The sequence below is a fragment of the Lissotriton helveticus genome, chromosome 7, assembly GCF_964261635.1.
Source record: "Lissotriton helveticus chromosome 7, aLisHel1.1, whole genome shotgun sequence".
Lineage (NCBI taxonomy): Eukaryota > Metazoa > Chordata > Amphibia > Caudata > Salamandridae > Lissotriton > Lissotriton helveticus.
The window spans coordinates 1,251,856,611-1,251,874,621 of NC_136068.1; the positions used below are offsets into that span (position 1 = coordinate 1,251,856,611).

At 49.0% G+C, this 18,011-nt stretch overlaps 1 protein-coding gene across 2 annotated transcripts in view; it reads left to right on the top strand.

Moving 5' to 3' along the window:
* The window catches only part of MBTD1 (mbt domain containing 1), a 1,097,355-nt gene that overhangs the window by 781,930 nt on the left and 297,414 nt on the right, over positions 1 to 18,011 (top strand). The window lies entirely within an intron of this gene.

Genomic DNA, 18,011 nt, shown 5'->3' on the forward strand with positions numbered 1-18,011 from the left:
CTTTTTCGTGATGGGGGTAGAGGGTTGAGATTGATGAGTTGGAATGTGAATGGGTTGGGGGACAGGATCAAACGTGGGGTTGTATTGCAATTGTTAAAACGTCATTCCCCTGATGTGGTCTTGCTCCAGGAGACCCACTTGATTGGGAATACATGCCATGCCATGAACAGGAAGGGTTATCGTCTTGTCGCCCACCCAGGGTTCTCCTCTGGGTCCCGGGGGGTAGGAATCCTGGTCAGGAACTCTCTCCCGCTTAAGGTTGATGCTACAGTCCTTGATGATAGCGGGCGATATGTTGCTGTGTCTGGGCGTTGGAAGGGTCGGACACTTTCCCTGGTCTCTGTCTATATTCCTCCGGGCTTGCAGTCTACAACTTTTGCTGATCTGGGGCGGGTTTTACTCGATCTCCCTGGGGGTTCATTGATCCTGGGTGGAGATTTCAATGCTGTGGTGTCTGGTGTGATTGATAGACATCCGTCTAGGGACCTTAGAGGGGCGCAGGGCTGGCTGCCTGATTTCATTGACACCCTAGGCCTGATGGATTGTTGGAGATTACTACATCCTACCCAATGGCAATATACGTTTCACTCTGGTGCACATGGCAGGCTCTCTAGGATAGATTACGTGTTGGTACCAGCGGCGCAGGCTTCCTCTGTTGCGGAGGTCAAACATATGGCTCGAGGTATTTCAGATCACTCCCCTATATGGTTTCGGGTCGAATTGGCGTCGGGGGCCGAGGGACGGGTAGCCCCGATTAACCCTTGGTATCTCCGAAATCCTAAGACCCGTAGTGAACTGGTTAGGTTCTTAGATCTTTATTTTCAGGAGAATGAGGGTTCGGTCTCTTCCGCGGTGTCGTTGTGGGAAGCCTTCAAAACTGTGGTGAGGGGACAAGCCCTGTCTTTGATTGCTGGAGTCAAGGAACAGAGAGATGAGGATATAGTCTGGATAGAAACTGAAATAGCCGACTTGGAGCTAGATCTAGAACAGGGAGTAATCCGCGCCAAGATACATGTTTTGCGGTTGAAACAGTTGGAATATAAGACGTTAGTTACTGACACTGTGAAGGCTCTTGGTCGGGAACAACAGGGGCGTCTTTATGATGTCGGAGACAAAGCGGGTAAGTTGATAGCATGGCTAGATAAAAGGGATAGAGCGAGTCGCGTTGTGCCTGAGCATGAGATTGCGGGTGGAACTCTGATTACTGACCCGGCGGAGATAGTGGCATGCTTTGCTGAACACTTTCAAGCAGTCCACTCTCCAGTGTCGAATAGGCCGGAGGAAGACTCTCACTTATTGCTGCGAGATATCGCCCTGCCGTGTCTATCTGACGCAGACCGGGAGCTCATGGATAGCAAAATAACTGCAGACGAGGTGGCTTTGGCGATGCGTTCCCTACGTTCGGTTAAGACAATGGGTCCAAATGGTTTGCCGATAGAGCTATATAAGCTCCGGCCTAATAAGATCGCTCCTTATTTACGGGATATGTTTCTAGAGTCTCGAGAGCAGGGTCTTCTCCCCCGCGATCAGCGGCTTGCGACAATTGTTGTGATACATAAGGAAGGGAAGCCGAGAAACAGATGTGGATCGTATCGGCCGATCTCGCTTTTAAACGCCGAACCTAAAATTCTCGCTATGTTACAGGCCAATAGATTGGTTAAGGTTATAAGTGACCTAATCCATCCAGATCAGTCCGTTTTTTTCCGCATCGCAACACAGCATTGAATCTCAGGCGTCTGCACGGTGCTCTCGCGAGGGCTGCGACGCTGCGTGAGTCGGCCATTTTGGCGTCACTGGACGCCACCATGGCTTTTGATACTGTGGAATGGCCGTATTTGTGGGCGGCGTTAGCTAAATTTGGTTTCATGCCCGAATTCATTGGATGGGTGCAGCTTCTCTACAAAAAACCCTCCCACAGATAGTTGTTAACGGTCGTGTTTCTGCTCCGTTTGGTTTTGGGCTGGGTACCCGTCAGGGTTGTCCTTTATCACCTCTCCTGTTTGCATTGGCCCTTGGCCTTTGGCTGCGTGGATCCGTTGGGAACCCTCTATGAGGGATATTCAGTGGTCCCCGGAATACGAAGATCGTATCTCGTTGTATGCGGACGATATTTTATTGTATCTGACTTCACCCAGAAAGTCGTTGATAGTATTGTGCGACGTGTTGACCTCTTTTGGCAGAAACTCAAGCCTGGTTGTCAATTGGACGAAATCGTACCTCTACGTGCTCTGTGGTGACGCCCCTCTCCTCCCACGCAATTGTCCCATCCAAGTTACACAGGAGAGGTTTAAATAGTTGGGTATATATGTGTCTATGGACCCCTTAATTTGGTATAAAAAAAAATCTTATCCCTCCTTTAGATCGTTTGAAACAGGATGTTGTGGGTTGGCGTGGGCTTCCGCTTTCGCCGCTCGGACGCGCGGCTCTCTTTAAGATGATGTCCCTCCCCTGTTTTTTGTACGCCCTTCAGAATACGCTTGATGTTGTCCCTGCTAGTTATTTCCGGGCGGTAGAGGGTCTCCAGAGGAAATTGCTATGGGACGGCAGGCCTCGCATAGCGCTTGTCAAACTTACGCTCCCATGGTATGACGGAGGTATAGCTCTTCCCGATATCAAACGATACTATTGGGCATCTCAATTAGGGGCTATTAATCATGGTATGTATAGCCCGGAGTTGAACCCTGGTTTTGCTATGGACCGGTGGCTACTGCCTGGTGGTGACTATTATAGGGCGTTGTACACTAAATTGGTGGTTAGCTCTTTGACGGGGCCCACAAAGTCGGCTGTACGTATTTGGAAAGACGCTACCAGCTTGTTGGGGTGGAAGGATCGTTTGACCTTAGCGACCCCGCTTTTTGGCTCTGATAGACTAGGCAAATTGTGGAATACTAAGGGATTCGATAAGTGGGATCTCACCGGTATCACGAAGGTGGGAGACCTATGGGCCAAGGGGCAAGTGAAGCCGTTTTCAGCCTTGCAAGCGGAGTTTGACTTGAGAGAAACGGAATACTTCCGTTATGCTCAGGTCCGACATGCTCTGATGTCAGTCTTCCAGGAAGGGGAAGTAATACCGGAGTCTACCCCACTGGAGAATCGGGTGTTGGATGGCCTTATGCCCGATAGTACTATCTCCCTGGTTTATAAAAAATTGATCAATGATAGGACAGACCTTCTGCTCCATTTGCGTGATCTCTGGACCCGTGACGGCCTTGAAGAGGATGATGAGGACTGGCAGTCTGCGATTTCCTCTCCTAAGGAGGTCGAGATTCCAGCGAGACTCAGATTGGTTCAACTGAAAATTTTGCACAGGGTATATGTCACGGGTCCCCGTCTGGTTCAGATGGGCTTTTCCGAGGAGGGTTTATGTAAACGGGGCTGTGGATTGTTGGGTACATTTCTTCATATTATTTGGGAATGTCGGGAAGTTGCTGACTATTGGAAATGAGTCCACGAAGTGATTGAGGAGGTTACAGGTGTTGCTCTCCTGCCCGAGTCTAGGCGCTGCTTGCTGAATGTGTGGGAGCCGACTGATCACAATGTTGCTCAGACTCAGTGGGTGACCTTGGGGGCCATGATCACCAAACGTAATATTGCGCAGCTATGGGGATCCCAGAGGCCTCCTACTCTTGATGTGTGGATGGAAAACATGGACTGGTGCATGTTTAGGGAGAAAACGGTATATCTGGCCCGGGGTCGCCCCCGGAAATGGCTTAGAATTTGGGGTCCATGGAACCGATATCGGGGTGACATATGTGTTCCACCAGCAACTACCATCATGGATGTTCCACTTTCCCCCTGACCCCAAGTTGATTCTGCTTCGTTCCCCTCTTCTCCTCCCCTGCCCCATTGCTGTATTATTTGTACTATTGTATGCTAAGGGGGTTTTCCGCCTCGGTACGAGCTATGCACTCTGTATTTTGTATTCATGCCTTGCTTGTTACTTTTTCAAATAAAAAGAAATATAAAAAAAAACACTGCTCTCTGATACTGCCTTACTGCTCGACCACACTACCACAAATAGAGAGTAAGATGCTATCTAACTTTACCTCTGCCTACCTTTGGGGTTCCACTGGATCCTGAGCACACTAGACCTCACTTTGGTATAGTATATACAGAGCCAGCTTCCTACAAATTGCACCCCGTTTCTGATAGATATATCTGCCTTGTGGATTCCTCACCTTGTGAATATCCCCCTGCGTCAGCAACATTCGGAAATTCTTTTCGTAGCTTCGCGCCGACGTGGACTTGGACGTCATAGAGGCACGGCATCACTCGCAACTCCGCTGACGTCACCGACGCCTATAATAGGCCCACGCCGACGTGATGAAATCAGTTCCCTTTTTTCCGCGTCGTCGACGCTAACGGTTTTCTAGGGATCGCCCGTAGCTTTGACTGTAACTTTGTTACTTTGCATTGTTAGTGTTCCTTTATCTCCTCTTTCAAGATGTCTTCGAAGAAGATGGGTTTCAAAGCCTGTGGAGAATGCGGCAAGACTATGTCCATTACGGATCCACATGAATGCTGTTTGTGGTGTCTTAGTTCCGACCACGACGTCGAAGACTGCCGTTCCTGCAAGAAGATGACTCCTAAGGCCCTCCGGGAAAGAGAAGCTAAGCTTATTGTTGCAAAGCTTAAAGGGAGTAAGGACAAAAAGAAATTGAGATCGCGGACTCGACGCTCGAGGTCAAGATCTCGCTCGAAGTCGCGTTCGGATTCGTCCTCAGCCCATGCTTCGAGGTCTTCGAAAAAGAAGCATAGAAAAAGATCTCATGAATCCCGACATCGTTCAAAGAAGGACTCAGGTTCTAAACCGAAGTCGCAGGTGAAGCTGGTAGAAAAAGAAGTAGTGTCTTAAGCTTCGGAAGAACATGACGCCGGAGGTGCGACTTCACATGCGGATTCGCCTGGTTCGCCGAAGCAGACAGCGAATCCATCTCCGAATCCATCCCATTCTCTGGATCGGGAGGATGAAGGTGAGGAGGAGATAGTTGGAGAGGTAGAGGCTCCGTTGCCCGAAGGTCTGTCGACTCCGGTGCACCAGCCTGAAGAGGAGGTCGACGTCGTATCGACTCCGCGCCCTCAAGAACCACCTGGGGGTTCCTACCCTGCCTTCCCCACTCCAGGTCAAGATCCGACGCATTTTCTAAATGCGATGTATGGTATCTACTCCAGGGCTATGTACCCCTCTGGGATGCCTGTTGGTCCCACGGGTCCGATGGCATTTGGTCTGGGTATCCCCCAATCCTATGCTTCTGCACCCTTTATGCCCTTTATGCCGGCTCCGACGCCGCATTGGCATCTTCCGACACCGGCGAGGCCTTCGACTCTGAAGCCATCGACGCCGAAGTCGGCGACACCGAATCCTTCGACGCAGGTTCCATCATCTCTGATGCCAAATCCCGAACGACGTCATGGAAGTCTTCCTCATACGGCGTCGGGCTCGGCGCCGGCACCGGCTTCGATGGAGTCGACTGTGGATCCGACGGCTTCGAAAGTGAAGCACAGGTCGAGGCGTGAAGCCCAGAGACTGATGGAGCAAGAGAGCTATCGTGAGGAGTATTTAAAGGAGGGTGAACTACAAGATCCTGAGGACCCTTATGAGGATCTTTCCGTGGCCAGTGGTCTTGAACTGTCCCCTGAGTGGGATTTGGTTTCGGTGACAGATGAACCCTCAAAAGATGTGGCTCCTTACCACATTGTAATTAAAAAAGCAGCAAATTTGTTGAACATCGCTTTACCTACTGCTGAGTTCAAATCAAATCTACTCACAGAGGTTCTTCACTCTCCCTCTTCGGTAACTGAACCATTGCTGCCCTTTAATGATGCTCTTAGAGATCCTATTTTAGAGGTCTGGAAGAAACCGTTGTCAACTCCAGCTGTGTCTAGAGCTGTTGCCAGAAGGTACAGGACTGCTCCAGATGATCCTGAATTTTTATCCACTCACCCTCTTCCTGAGAGTTTGTTGGTACAAGCTGCATGTTCCAAACGATCAACTGGAGCTTTTCCTCAAGTTCCAGCTGAAAAGGAATCAAGAAAGCAGGATCAGGCTGCTAAGAAGATTTTCTCTTCTGCCAGCATGGCATTAAAGTCCACAAACGCGACCTGTTTGATGGGTCGTTACATTCACGCACTAATGGACACTGTTAAGCAGTTAGTGCCAAAGATACCGGAAGATGATGGAAAAGACTTCCAGGAGGTTATCGCGGACACTCAGGCTGCAGCAAGGCAGGTGATACAAAGTGGTTTAGACACTGCAGATTCTGTGGCGAGGATTTTGGGCTCTTCAGTTGCTACAAGGAGAGCTGCATGGCTGAAATCTTCTGAATTTTCAACTGATGTCCAGTCTACATTGTTGGATTTACCATTCGACGGATCTGGTTTGTTTGGGAAGAAGGCAGATGCTGCTTTAGAACGTTTTAAAGACAGCAGGGTGACTGCTAAGTCGTTGGGCCTTCAGACCAGGGGTACTTTTGGAAGGCGTACTAGAGGATTTAGTAGATCTTCATTTCGATCCTACAAATCTACACAACAACAACCACAGCAACAGCAGAACACGCTGTACAGATCTTATAGGGGCAAGCAGAGAGGCCGTTCTCGAGGCCGTCAAATCTCCTCCTCTTCCTCCTCTTCCCCTTCCCAACCCCCTGCCAATGCAGCAAAGCAGCCCTAGATCCGCCATTCCGGATCATGTGGGCCCAGTGGGGGCCGGCTTACCCATTTTCTACAAGATTGGGAATTGATAACATCGGATCTTTGGGTTCTCAATCTTATAGAGAATGGGTATGCTCTTCCCTTTCGGGAGTTTCCCCCAAATTATCCTCCTTGCCAGGGTTATTGTTCAGAGGACCACCTGCTTCTCCTGCAGGAAGAAGTCCTGGCACTGTTTCGAAAAGGTGCGATAGAGGTGGTACCAGAGCAGGAAAGGGGCCAGGGATGCTACTCCCGGTATTTCCTGATCCCCAAAAAGGATGGCAGGCTTCGGCCAATTCTGGGTCTCAGGATCTTGAACCTTTACCTGAAACAGGAATAGTTCAAGATGCTCACTCTTGCACAGGTTCTTCAAGCGCTGCTGGAAGAAGACTGGATGGTGTCGATCGACTTGCAGGATGCGTATTTTCATATTCCCATCTTGAAGTCGCACAGAAAGTATCTCCGTTTTATGGTTGGGTCGCAACACTACCAGTTTGCGGTCCTTCCGTTTGGTCTTACTACTGCACCTCGAGTCTTCACCAAGGTGATGGCAGTGGTGGCAGCACATCTCAGGAGGTCGGGGATACCTGTATTCTCGTATCTGGACGACTGGTTGATCAAAGCGGAGTCGCCGGAGAAGGTGCTCCATCATCTGCAAGAGACAACTCAGTTGTTGCACAAGTTTGGTTTTTCGATAAATGTACCCAAGTCTCACCTGGTGCCCTCCCAGCGCAACCTGTTCATAGGTGCGGTACTGGACACTACTGTTTGTCGTGCATTCCCTCCACCTCAAAGGATTAGCGACATTCAGGAAATAATTCCTTTGTTCTACAATGGAGCGGTCGTTCCAGTCTTGAAGGTTCTTCGCCTGCTCGGTCTGATGGCTTCTTGCATTCTGTTGGTCAACCATGCACGCTGGCACATGAGGGCACTCCAGTGGTGCCTCCGCAGGCAGTGGTATCAGCACAACAGAGATCTCAGGGAGTCAGTGAGGATCTCCAGAGAAGCTGCAGCAGATCTGTCTTGGTGGAGTGTAGAAGGCAATCTGTCGCAAGGAAAGCTTTTTCAACTTCCTCCATCGGTGGCCACGGTAATAACGGATACATCCACTCTAGGGTGCTCATCTGGGGGACCTGGAGGTCAAGGGTCTTTGGTCTCCAGAGGAAAGGTTGCTTCACATCAACCTTCTGGAATTGCGGGCGATACGTCTGGCGCTCAAGCCCTTCCTCCCTTTCCTTCGCGGTTGTTAGGTCCAGGTCCTGACGGACAACACGACCGCGATGTGGTACATCAACAAGCAGGGAGGAGTGGGGTCGCAGGGTCTCTGCAGAGAGGCTCTGCGTCTCTGGTCCTGGGTTCAGGTCCATCAGATTTGTCTGATGGCAAATCATCTGGCCGGAGTTCAGAACGTTCGTGCAGACAGTCTCAGTCGGCAGTTCTCTGCCGACCACGAGTGGAGGCTTCATCCGGAGGTGGTTCCCCACGTCCGAAAGACGTGACGTACTCCTCATGTGGACCTTTTTGCCACTCAAGAGAATACTCACTGCCCTTTATTCTGCAGTCTCCAGTATCCGATGCAAGGAGCCTTGGAACTCCCCTTGTGTTGTGTCCCCTGCATGATGCCTCTCCCACTTTTTAGCGCGTGGACACGCCGGTGTGCGTAACGCAGCGCTTTATAAATGTCCCTAATAATAATAATAATAATAACTCGCAACTCCTTTACGCGTTTCCTCCCATACCTTTGATTCCTCGGGTTCTGAGGAAAATTCGCCAAGACCGGGCCCAAGTTATATTGATCGCCCCGGATTGGCCAAGAAGGGTGTGGTACTCAGACCTTCTCCACCTCTCCTCTCACCCGCCGCTATGTCTCCCTCACAGGGCAGATCTCCTCTCCCAGATGGAGGGGCAGGTTCTACACCCCCACCTCCAGACCTTACACCTTCATGCCTGGAGATTGAACGGGGCAACCTGAGTTCTTTTTCTCTCCCGCCTGACGTGGTGGATGTCATCTTGTCAGCCAGGCGTGACTCCACTAAGTCCATCTATTCTTATAGGTGGTCAAAATTTGTCGCTTGGTGTGGGGAGAAATCTATAGACCCTTTGAGAGCCCATTTGTCTGATGTTCTCCAGTTTGCCCTTTCTCTGGCGCAACAGGGGCTTGCTGTTGCCACAGTGAAGGGTTATCTTTCAGCACTGTCGGCATTTCTCTGCTTGCCTGACCAGCCATCTCTTTTTAAATCTCCTGTGGGTTTAAGGTTTTTTTTTTTTTTTTTAAAACCTTTATTGAGATAAAAGTAGGAGAAACATGCGCAAGCCCACAACCATCACGGCCGGCCGCAAAGATAGGCGATTAAAAAAACAGGAGAACAACAGGCCAACATACAATCAGGATATTACAAAGTACACCAGAAGTGACTACGGGGTGCGCAACACAGGATAGGAGGTTTTCATTTTTAAGATTAGATGAAGCGAGGGGGCTGCAACAGGAAGGAACACACACCTTACATAAAGGGACACAAGAGAAACGCAGCAAGAGGGGCGTACCCCATATACAATCAAAATTAGGCTATAAATACAGCAACCATATAGGCTAAGCAACCGCAACAATAAGAGTGGACAATAAGCAACAGTACAAAAAGCAACAGTTCCAAGTGTAATCCCAGAGAGCCCACCCCCAATAACAGGAAACAAAGATTTGGTGAGACACAGGAAGAGAAAAGGTGCAAGACCCAGAAACAGCCAACCCTACGAAGAGGAAAGAACCCTCCCAAAGCCGGAAAAGAGCGATAGAGACCATAGAACAAAACAAACTAAAATAACAAACCCCCCCCGCACCCACCACCCCGCACCCCTGTAATGGCTACGGCCAAGCCCACTAACAGCGTGCCTGTCGCCACGGAACTGCCCCATAGTAGGGAAAAATATAAAGATATAAAGAGTGGAGGAGGAGAGAAATAGACCCACTCCCAGCATGTATTACTCGGGCCGCCCGTCCTTAGACCCCGTTACCGATACAAGACGATTGTGCAATATCCCCGGCTATCCATCAGCATCCCAGCAGTGCGAGCAACAACAATCCTGACATAAGAGGAGACACCCTCAACCCTGCCCCCCGCGGTCCGGTGCAGCGACATAGTCCAGTTTCATGGTAGTCATCCTGGATAAAGTGAGCGAACAAGGTGACCACAGCAAGGTAGGACGCCGCCCACCAAAGTCCATCCGACACATAGCCATGCGATTAGCAGTGGTACAGGAAGAAGCGCACAGTAGTGATCCTCCAAGGTCGGCCAGCCCAAGCAGTAGCAACCGCTCCAGGGTAAGGCAACGAAGTACGCCAGTAGTCCCAAAAGGAGTCGCTATATATGGCACCCGGTGACGATTTCCCAGCCATTTCGCAGCTCCCCGAACTTCAGACCTCTCCAAGGATATTCCAGCCGGCACCTCAGCAGGAGCAGGGTCTCGCACCCCCAACGCTTCCACGGCGACCGGGGCAGAAAAACCACAGTAATCAAACACAGGGTGTGGCGCAGCGTCCCGCACTCGAGGGCAGTCACAGACAGGCATGGGTACCACAGATAGAGCCGCATCCAGCCGGTCCCCCAAATCCCGAGCAGCAATACGTAGGGCAATTCTCAGCGTGCCTAGAGCGCCCAAAACGTCACCAATCGACATTGGTGCCTCAGGGAGAGAGGATGCAGCAGTCCCCTGAGCATGGGGCGCACAAACGCGTAGTAGTCCCGGAAGCTGGCCGCCATCACCCCCAGCAAGTAGTTGATCACCCCGCCAGCGCTCATCGTAGCGCAACCAGTCCGGGGGCACAGGGGTAGCACACTCCATTCCCACACGGTGTCAAAGTGGCGTGGACAGGCGTCTGTGTCGTAAGTAGCAGCCCAGGATCCTCACAATCAGGTGCCGAACGTAGGCAGCAAAATGGCGCCCACCACAGCGCTCGGGGAGACAAAGTAGCGAGCAGAGCCGTCCGGGGACTGGGGAGACGATACAACGTATCCCCCTCTGCGGCAGTTCACAAAGCCTGTGAAGCGGCGAGCCAAGATGCGGAGAACACAATGCGGCAAACCTTTTCGCCGACCGGCTCCGTCTCGCCTGCAATGGCCGCTGTTGTTGATTTCAGGGCGGACCGCACTCGGAGAACAAAGACCCGGACACCGCCGTGAAGCACCAGGAGGAGGTGAGGGCGTCTCGTCGCTTCCACTGCGGGGACCGAACAAAAGAGCACACCGGTAGAACCGGAGTCGCCTCCCGATTCCGATGTCGCCACTCAAAATCAGGATCACCAGCAGGATAGGGCGGAATACGGGAGAAAGGCAAGAGGGTCGACGGAGCCGAGGAATCAGGCGGCCATCATGGTTGCGGGCTAGGCTCCTCCTCCGGGTTTAAGGTTTTTGAAGGGCCTCACGAATAAGTTCCCTCCTACTCCTTTTATTGTGCCTCAGTGGGACTTAAATCTTGTTTTGACCTTTCTGATGGGTGCTCCCTTTGAGCCTCTTCACAAATGTCCTCTGAGGCTTTTGACTTTTAAGACAGTTTTCCTCGTTGCAATAACCTCGGCAAGGAGGGTAAGTGAGCTTCAAGCTCTTAGTTCCAAGCCCCCTTTCTTGACCATTCATGCTGATCGAATGGTTCTTAGGACCAGGGCTGCTTTTCTGCCTAAGGTGGTGACTCCTTTCCACCTTGGTCAATCTGTTACCCTCCCTACCTTTTATCCTCCCCCACACCCTTCCAAGGAGGAGGAGAGATTACACAGTCTGGACCCCAAGAGGGCGGTGTCTTTTTATCTGGACAGATCTAAAGACTGTCGATTGCTTGACCAGCTCTTCATTGGCTTTGCTGGCTGCAAGAGAGGAAGAGGCGTCCATAAAAGAACTTTATCAAGATGGATCGTCCTCTGTATAAAGATCTGCTACTCTTTGGCCGGTAAGGAACCTCCAGAAGGTATAAGGGCTCATTCTGCTAGAGCTAAGTCGTCAACCTCTGCTTTGGCTAGAGGTTTTCCTGTAGAGGATATTTGTAGGGCGGCAACTTGGTCTTCCCTCCACACTTTCGCGAAGCATTACTGCTTGCATTCCGAGGTGAGGAGGGACGGCCACTTTGCTCGCTCTGTTCTCCAGGATTTCCTGGTCTAGAGGAGTGGACACCCTCCTCCGGGAGTGGGGACTGCTGTGGGACTCTATTCACAAGGTGAGGAATCCACACGGCAGATGTATCTATCAGAAGAACAAGTTACTTACCTTCGGTAACGCTTTTTCTGGTAGATACAATATCTGCCTGTGGATTCCTCACTGACCAACCCGCCTCCCCATTGTCCACTCTTCTATGCCAGAGTTTCTATGATGTGTTATTTTATTGTCAAGGAGTTGTTTATTTCAAATGTTTTATTGCTTTTGCTTCACACTGTGTGTGTTACCTTGATATTTGTACTGCGTATACTGTGTATATGTCTACTGTCATTGGTCCGTCCGTGTGCCTCGAAGGCACGGAAAAAAGGGCGGAACTGATGTCATCACGCCGGCGTGGGCCTATTATAGGCGTCGGTGACGTCAGCGGAGTCGCGAGCGATGCCGTGCCTCTATGACGTCCAAGTCCACGTCGGCGCGAAGCTACGAAAAGAATTTCCGAATGTTGCTGACGCAGGGGGATAGTCACAAGGTGAGGAATCCATAGGCAGATATTGTATCTACCAGAAAAAGCGTTACCGAAAGTAAGTAACTTGTTCTTTAGGTCTCGGCCTGATCCAGCGCATGCGCTGGTCTGGCCGAGACATTTAGTAGCTGCTTTTAAAAGTGCTACCAAAGCAGCCACCAGCTTGCTATCGTGCGCACAAGAGCGCGCGTGACGTGCACAGCTGGCATTTGGCTTCTTTGATCGCACGTGTGAATGCCCTCCCCTAGCCCCTCCCTTCTCCGACTCCCTTCTCGTTTGTTTGTCTCCTTGCTGCGAAACATCAACTAGTTTAATTTTTACTGGAACGCAATACATTTTCCTACATTATACGTCGGTTTCATAAAACGTAGAACGCAACATATAGTTTACAATTCCAGAATTAATGGCTGAAAAAAAGTATGTTTCGTAAATGTTATTACGGAATGTTTAATTTATCCTCAATATTTTCAAAATGTTTTTATGTCTGGTTGACGACGCTTGAAAGACAAAATATCCAATGAAATTGTAATTTTCTTTTCAAAATCGATCTATTATTTACACCCACAGGTTTACAACTTTAAAGAGGCGGAGGGGGGTTATCTATCGGTGCAGAATTGCACATTTTGTGTAGCTCTTTCTCCGTAATAATACCAGTTTAGATTAATATTTTTCGCAACTGCGAACTAATTCACAAGCCAACAAAGTGTAACAAAATCTACTTTCGTTGCACTTTGAAAACACGTTCTGGCTCAAAGTGTGTACATTTCCACTGATTTCCATATCTCAAAATACTTTGCTTTCCTCAACTGAAAGACTTTTGTTGCGTTCAATTTAAAATATGTACAAACAAATATGTATCATCACGGCGATATTGAAACTAGAATATTTTAAAATTTTAATTGAGCACTAAGCCCCCGTGAGCCCATCTGTGCTTCCTTTCAACTTTTCTTATTATTTATGTATATTATATTTTTTGCTGAAAGGAATGTAGCTATCATTGAAAGCGGGCACGATTCCAACTGTAACATTTGATTGGTTCGGTTTTACATACGCCTCGTCAGTGGTAGTAAGCGCTATATAAGTATAATGTTATACGTCGATGTTCTTAATTCCTTAGTTTAACATGGGTCTTGTGCATGGATTGAGGAAAATAGAATAGTAGCGACGCGAGACGTGGCCAGATAGTTCAGAACACAACACGAGTTCCCATCTTATGGAGGTGTCCATATCCCCCCTCCATCCTTCCCCTCACCTCCTCCCAAAGTTTACTATTTCTCCCTCCAGGGGCGAGCTGAAGCCTGTCTGCTAGGAGGACCCGGGCAGCCCATTGGCAGTCGTGAGCTATGCGTGTTCCGATCATGTCGCGTCACTGGCCATGCTAGGACCAGTATGTCTCTTAGACGTCATTTAGGCTCGCCAATTTCCTTGTTTTCAGTATTTTTTTATTATAGTACAATTATCTGTAATAAAACCCTATCTGACAGCTGAGGTAAGAAAAAAATGCTTTTAAATGTATGTTCTGTGCGTGCTTGCGGCTGAGTGTGTTTATGTGAGCGAGACTGGGTGTATGAGTGAATGTGTGCATGTATGAGTGAGAGTGAAAGTAACAGTCAGATGGCATGTGATGTCACTTCCACTACCCCTGGCATTTTGGTGAGTTGACACCCATGTTACTCCTGCTGTAATACCGGCAATATGTAAGCCTACAAGTACCATAGGGCAATGCGATCTAAGATTAAGGTTGTCAGATTCGTACTCCCATCCATAGACTTCAATCCTAACTCAGACTCATGTCACTGACAACCAATAGGAAGCTTGCAAACAAGGATCACCTTGGAAGGCTCTGCCCTTCTCACGTGTCCAATAGGGTGCCAAAGCTGTCCTGTGTCACTTGTGAAAGCCCATGTCTGGCCTGGGTGTCTGATTCCCAAATCTTCCCATCTGTGGTACATGTAGTGTTGTTTTAGCAATGGGGCAGTAAAACTGGAAGGAACAGAGGTAAAGTGGTTGCGGTTAAACCCCTGAAACCTGGCAGGTATGGGGCAGCTTAGATTTTTTATAAAACGCAGCAGAGTCTGGACATTGCCCAGCCCTACCATATTTCCCAAGTCAGTGGTTGATATGCTGCTCGAAACCAGGGTTTTACTTTGAATTCTCGGTCTTGTTGATTTATTAGAAAACAGGACCACAAGTCCCAGAAGTCAAAGGAAAAAACCTTGACTAGAGCTCATGGACCATGAAAATTTGTCAGCTATGTATGCCCCACCCCCACCTTTAGAATTAGAGATGACCAAAGCCCATGAGCTAACCGTCACTTGCACTTTACCTAATTTTACCTAATTTTTATCGTGGTGTTTAAATCGCTCACTCCTCAACCCACGTACTCCTCTGTGCCCCGAGGCCCCGTTTCAGCCCGGCTTGTGCCGTTTGACTGGAGGGCTACACCGGGAGCAGATACACCCCCACTTCCGGCAGATGCCCCAAGCAGCACTCCAGTCTCTCGACGGCCCCAGACTACTTAGTGCTGAGAGCAAGCGCAACCGCAACGGACGCGCGCAGCTGGCGCGCCGAAGGCGCGCCTAAGGCAAGCCCGTCTGCGCCCGTCCGCGCCCGTACCGGGCCCAGGGCCACAACTCCTAGCCCTTCAACATCAGTTTCCATCCTAAGCTACAATCGTCAAGCCCTCCTTGACTTACGTCCACCGATTAATTGGCCTGACTTTGATTTCAACCTTAGCAACCCCTCTTACTTTCATAATTTCTGCCCAGGCTGTCATTACAAACTAAGGGTCCCACAACGAACATATGCATGTACCCCACCCTCTTCTTCAACGAACACAAAACAAATTCATGCTGCACTCATTAATGCCCGATCTATAAGTAAACATAAAGATGAAATCGCTGAGTTTATTAATGTCCATAAACTTGACTTACTCTTTATAACCGAAACGTGGACTAACCCCTCTTCAGAACCTGACCTACTGATAGCCACCCCAGCAGGCTACAACATACTAAGTCAGGGCAGAAAGCTAAAAACGGGTGGAGGAATTGCAATAATTTACCGAAATTCACTAAAAACTACCATCAGTCCAGTCCCACTTTCCACATGTGAAGCACTGCAATTCTCTATCACCCTAGGTCCATCTCAACGTTTCAAAGGTATCCCCTTATACCGACCACCAGGCAGCAAAATACAATTTTTAGCCACCTTTTCGGAAACTATGGAGTCCCTTGCTACAGACAATTCCACCACCATCTTAGGTGACTTCAACTTTCCTCTAGAAAACCTTGTAAACAATGATACCAAAAACCTTATAACGGACCTAGCAACCCTAGGACTCACACAACTGGTAACGGGCAGCACTCATGATGCAGGTCACACCCTAGATGGCCTGTTCACAAATGATAAAAATATAAACATTAAGATCCTTCCCCTAGGATGGACAGACCATCATGCGGTTATGTTTTCCATTGCATCCGACACCCTTCCACACTCTGATTATAACACTCGTTCCTCACACACGTTTAGGCCATGGAAAAACCTGGACTACCAGCAACTTAGAGACCTTCTGCCCTCCTCAATAACTGAACTCTCCCACAATCCTGACATAGCAGCTGGAGAGTACTCAGAATGGCTTACCATCGCCTTGAACAAATTAGTTCCTATTAAATCCACCTCTAAAAATCGCAGTACACCCTTGGCACCCTGGTTTAATGAGGCCCTTAGACAGCAGAAGCAAACATGCAGGAATACAGAAAGACACTGGAGAAAGACCAACTCCAGAGAAGAGAAGGAAATTTACAAAAAAGAGCTTACTCAATACAAACTTATAATCCTGCAAGCAAAAAGAAACTATTATTCATCTCAAATTGAGCAAGCCAAAAACTCCACTAAACAACTTTACCAAGTAGTAACCAAACTATCCCACCTACCCCCACAATCCATTCCCAAACCATCTCAACTATTTTGTGATAAGCTAGCCAAATTTTTCTTTGATAAAGTAAACACCATCTACACCCAATTTTCTGACAACACTAACACAGACCCCCCTCCCTCTGTGATCTCCAACACAGACCCCCCTCCCTCTGTGTTCACCAAAAACTATCCTACTTTTTTGCAATTTGACAACACTAATCCCACTCAGGTTGCCAAAACTATTAATGCCATCAGATCAGGGTCATCCAGGGACCCCTGCCCGTCAGCTATTCTCCTCCCGATCTCAGATATCATAGCTCCTCAGCTCACCAACATCTTCAATGCTATGTTTAGCTCCGGCATATACCCGGCAATCTGGAAGGATACCCTCCTCAAGCCTCTTTTAAAAAAAAAAACACCTTGATGCAGACGACTCTAACAACTATCGACCCATAGCCAGTCTGCCATTCCCCGCTAAAGTCGTCGAAAAACTGATGAACCACCAAATCTCCCAATTTATTGAGGAACACTCCCTCCTCGATGACACCCAGTTTGGCTTTCGGAAACACCACAGCACTGAATCCGCCCTTATCAAGGCCACAGATGAGATAAGAGCAGCCCTTGATCAAGGAGGAGCGGCGGTGCTTATCCTTCTCGATCTCACTGCAGCCTTTGACACGGTCGATCACAAAATCTTGATCGACCGTGTCAACGCTATAGGCATCCAGGCCCGAGCCAAAGATCTCCTGTCATCCTTCCTAGCTCACCGTACCCAGACGGTCCAGCTAGGAGCCTTCCAATCTACACAAATGGCGTTACCCTGTGGTGTCCCTCAAGGCTCATCCCTCAGTCCAACCCTTTTTAATATCTATGTAACAGACTTGGCTAAGGTCATCAAGGACTGTGGGATGAGCCTAACATCCTACGCAGATGGCACCCAATTGGTTCTTACCATCAAAGACAATGGAGATAAAATTGCCGCCAACTTCCAACAGGGCATGCTGGCCATTAGCAATTGGATGACAATAAATTGTCTCAAACTCAACTCCAACAAAACGGAGGTCATCACTTTTGGCAAGCTTGTCCCTACCTGGCCTAACGTCTGGTGGCCCACTGATCTAGGCCCACCTCCCCTCCCCTCCCAGTTACCAAGCTCAAGAATCTGGGTGTTCTCATCGACGATAAACTCACTTTTTCCGCACATGTAAACTCCATCGTCTCCTCTTCTTTTTTCAAGTTAAAGGCCATAAAAAAGATTCTTCCTTTTCTTCCCCCCAACTCTGGCAAGACCCTGGTCACTGCTTTTGTAATGTCCTCCGTGGACTATTACAATGGACTTTTGCTTAATGCCCAACTTAGTCATCAAAAAGTTACAGTCCATACAAAATGCTGCGGCCAGGATGCTATCTGGCACTCCCAAATTTCAACCCATTGCTCACATCATCAAAGGCTTTCACTGGCTAGCAGTAAAGAATAGAATAAAATTCAAAGCTCTATGTATTGCCTTTAAAGCCTCGCAAAAACAGGGTCCGCATTTTCTATTAAAGCCCCTTGCATTTCACGTCCCCAAACGATCACTTCGATCAATGAATACACTCATTATGACGGTTCCTCAAACCAGAACTGTCACCTGGGGCGATCGCAGTTTCACAGTATCCACAGCTAAACTTTGGAACTCCCTTGACCCTGACATCAGATCAGCCCCACTCTGACTATCTTCAGAAAGAGAGTGAAAACATGGCTTT